Here is a 4,134-nt window from a genome sequence, read left to right as displayed (position 1 = left end):
TATATACACACACACACACACATACATACACACACACACACACACACAAACACACAATTACTTAAAATTTCTATAACATTCATATTAGTGACTTTAATCCTTAACCAGATCCATACTTAGGGTAAAGACACAAATTATAAAGGTGTGTTGGCAGGAAAGCTCATACAAATACATTAATAACATTCTGTTAAGGTCTCAACTTTTTTGGTGTATACAAGGGAGTATAGGAAATATCTGGAACCATGGCTAGCATAATAGAAAATGTGCAAGTCCTGCCAAATCTTTTCAAACAAATCCACTTGTTAAAAATAAATTTAAAAAGTGCTAACCACAAGGAGGCAAGTTATTAGGTCATTATGGATTTTTAAGGGACCACTGAAAAAATCGGGAAGAAAATCAATATTTCCCCTATGTTGTCAAATGCATCCAATGAAATAGTTTTGGAAATATACAAAAAATGACAGTGATCACAAGATCCAACTTAAGAAACACATGAGAAAAGAACATGACTGTACTTTCTAAAATTTATCATGAATAATAAATTTAACACTATTTTATATTAAAGAAATGATGGATTCATTAAAATTTTTTTTATTTCCAGAAAAAGACCGAGTTGATTTATTTTTTGGAGTTACTTTATGGTCAATTTCTATAGTTCCATTCCCCTGTACTAAAGAAAAGCAGAGCTTCCATATTTTGCCTGGCTTAGTCTTATGAGCCAATATTTAAGACAGCTATAATGTCAAAAATACAGCATACACTATTCTGGCATATGAAATTAAAGACGTGTGTTTTAACTTGAGGGCTTGATAGGCATGAAAATGCTCTACATTTAGCTCATGCACACATTTATCATAAGTAAAACATAAAGTTAAATACATAGTCACATATCAAGTTCATGGGATATAATTAATGCTCTGATAAAAAAAATTAATTGTAGAACTCTATTTTCCTTAAAAAGTAAATGTATGTAATAAAACCATTTAAAAATTCCTTTCATGTCAACTTTATCAATGAAGCACTGCTGAATTTGTTCTATTTATTTTAATGAAAATAATTAACCAAAAAACTGTTCAAGTGTCTGATATTACCCCATTTATCCAGAACCCCACTGGGAGACATTAATCGAAAGGGTATAGGTACAGGGATGAGACACTGCTCATAATAGTTTTTAATCCTAAAGCTTAAGTGTTAATGAGTTTTATATACTTCATTACTTTTTAAAATGTACCAGTCTCTAATGTAGAGTTATTGATCACAAGTGCTCAGAAAATAGACCTCTTCAGAGATTCTACGGCTTTGAGCTTCCGACCAGCCTCTTCCTGCTATAAAGTGCTAAGAAGTTCATGGAACATATCAGCACACCCTTACAACACTAATCTAAAAAAAAAATCTTATCTGAAATGCACGCCTCTTTTTATGTTTGTATCTTCAGTAATAAGAAAGAGATGAATGAATCTGAGCTCCTGAAGTCAGAATTTGAGACAGCAAATTATATGGACCTCTTTAAATTAAGAAAAATTTCCAACCTCCTAGTACAGTTTTAAGAACATATTTTGAAAGAGAGGCAATTCAAAGACGATGAGTAATCAAAATATGTGTGGTAGGATGCCTTCAGAAATTCCAACACTTTAAAAATATTGGACTCATAAATGCTAAATTAATTTTTGATGGATGGGGGCACTAAACTCTACTATAAAACTCTGTTTTAGCCAATGGAACTTAGGTATAGTCAAATCATTTTACACTATTATAGCCATCTAGACAAGAGTTCATAGTTTCCCTCCCCCAACACACAAAAACATACCTTTTGTTTTATCTAGAAATAAGACAAACTCGAAAATAACTTGGCCAGCACAGCATCCCCTTACTTTCTTCAGCTAGAGAGACTTCTACCCTTTATTGACACCCTCTGGTCCTTAATCCTAAATCGGGTTTGCCACTAAACCACACCCTACCCTGAAGGTGGCAAAGGGTTTCTAAACTGTTAAGTGAAAAAGACATTTAAAGAAGTATGTATTAGTCAAACCTGATTCATTTTTAAAGTTAATTGGGCCCATAAAATTGAAGTTAACAGTCACAAGCAACTAATTTTTAATTAGTCTTAAATAAACAGTCTATGTGTTCATCATGGTTTGATTTTGGTTCATCTCCAAATTAAGAAAAATGGAGGACCACCTCATAGTTGAAGTTCTACTCACCTAAGGAGACTGGATCTTTCAGTGAACATTTCAAAATTCCACAACTGCTGCTTCGCAGGTCTATTTCCAAATACATCCTTACATGCATGTGCCTCGAAAGTTACAAAGTCTGGCTTTTGGTTAATCTATCAGGGGAATGTTATTTTTACTAACTTTTGAGAATTCTAACTTTCTATTCAGTTGTGTATGATATCAAACAGAAATTAAAAGTAGCAGATTTTCTCTTTAATTTTCGGTTTTCAAAAGTAATATAAATATGAACAATTAAAAGACTCCACCACGCCCTACACAACACATTGGCATTTATATTGTAAACATTGTACTGATTTTCTATTTTCAAATATGTAGTTATATCATCTCACCACACTCCAGCTAAGTTTTCAAGCTCAATTTTATTTTTTAAAGCACACTTTCTTTTTTTAACTTTTAACTTTAAATTTTGAACTTTGTTTCCTTCACTAAACTTAGTTGGTCTTTGTAGTATCTTTTAATTTTATTCATTTTATGTTACATATTATTATATAGTCATATTGTTTTTCCCATTTTAATCAAGGAAACATATACCTTTGAGACTCAACAAATTGGCCCACATTGGATTTATAATAATTTGAGTATGATGTAGGAAAATATGCAAATAAATATTTCTGAGTTTCTTAAAATTGACAACAGGCACTTTGGAAAAAAAATAATGACCTAATTATTACTAATTATTTTATGTTTAAGGTCACAATGTTAATAATGATGAACTCTTTAGGCTTTCTGTGATAGTCTAAGTATTGCTGTAGTTCTGTTGCAATTCAATAGTGCTCAATTATGCCTCCACTACTTATTTGTCTGTATTTCTTAAGGCTAGTATCCTAATAAACATCTGCTTCTCATATCCTTATTTCCACAGTTAAAATTCAGAATTAAGGTATAAGCATAGCATCTCTAAGTGATTTTATCTTTTCATTTAAAAAAAAAAGGAGTAGATGAATGTAGGGAAAGCATTTCACATACAACAGTTAAAAAGTTTTTTGCTTCCAAACCTGAATTTACATGACCACAATGAATAGTATTTTTCATGCTAGGAAGCTGATAACATTTAAAAATAAAATAATTCTAAAATATGTAGTGGATTTTTTATTTTTCCCAAATAAAGTTAGTTAAAACAACTTAAAATGTTTAAGGTTGTCAGAATAATTTTCTCAGCTTATTGTACACCATATCCATATATATGCAAATTAACATTCCCACTTTTCAATAAAAAAAAACTCAATGAACTGTCTAAACATATTTCCTTATTCCATTTTCCAATCTATCACATTGCTGCACAACATCAAGAAAACACCTCGGCATAATTCAAGACACTGTTGTTTTAGCCTCCGGAACTTTGCAGAACTTCACTTCCAGAGCATCCTGCTAAAATTTAACAAGTTACTGCACTGCCAGATGCTCAGTTACTTGAGCTCTGTTCTCCCAAACACATTTTGCTCAGCCATCAGACACACACACTCAGCACCTACAAACGCATCCTATTTTCTGAACACCGGGTGTCTTTTGCTAGAAAAACTCCTACCCTACCTAGCCTAGCCTACATCGCCTTCCAGTTGAGTTGTGGGAACTGTTTTCTCTTATTTGGGATGACATGAGGAGGTACACACATAGGTGACATGTACTCTTGCCCTAACTTTTTCCGACATAAAATCCCAGCTGAGAAAAACAGCATGTTAAAAAAGGAGCAGCAGCTTTCTCTTACAGTTTTGAAATCCTGGCAACATGGCTAGGAAGGGTGGCTCCGCAGAAGCCAGCGTGTCCAACATGCCAGCGCCCGGGAGCCGAAGTGCACCGTCACCCGGCGAGGATGTGTGTCAGCCACTTACCCGGAGACTGAGCCGCAGACCGTCCTGTCCTCCCCGGGCGGGCGGCGCTCACTGCCCGGCTCCCATCCTCC

The 4,134-nt window shown here is 33.9% G+C and overlaps 1 protein-coding gene across 1 annotated transcript in view; it reads right to left on the bottom strand.

Moving 5' to 3' along the window:
- Nucleotides 1-4,128, bottom strand: part of CNTN5 (contactin 5) — a 1,092,962-nt gene extending 1,088,834 nt beyond the window's left edge. The window contains exon 1 of the mRNA XM_005872208.2: nt 4,064-4,128. The gene's annotated coding sequence lies outside the window, so the exon portion shown is untranslated. The remainder of the gene's footprint in view (nt 1-4,063) is intronic.
- Nucleotides 4,129-4,134: the final 6 nt, after the last annotated feature.

Source organism: Myotis brandtii, unplaced genomic scaffold (assembly GCF_000412655.1).
Source record: "Myotis brandtii unplaced genomic scaffold, ASM41265v1 scaffold37, whole genome shotgun sequence".
NCBI lineage: Eukaryota > Metazoa > Chordata > Mammalia > Chiroptera > Vespertilionidae > Myotis > Myotis brandtii.
This window is presented reverse-complemented; position numbering and strand designations above follow the sequence as displayed.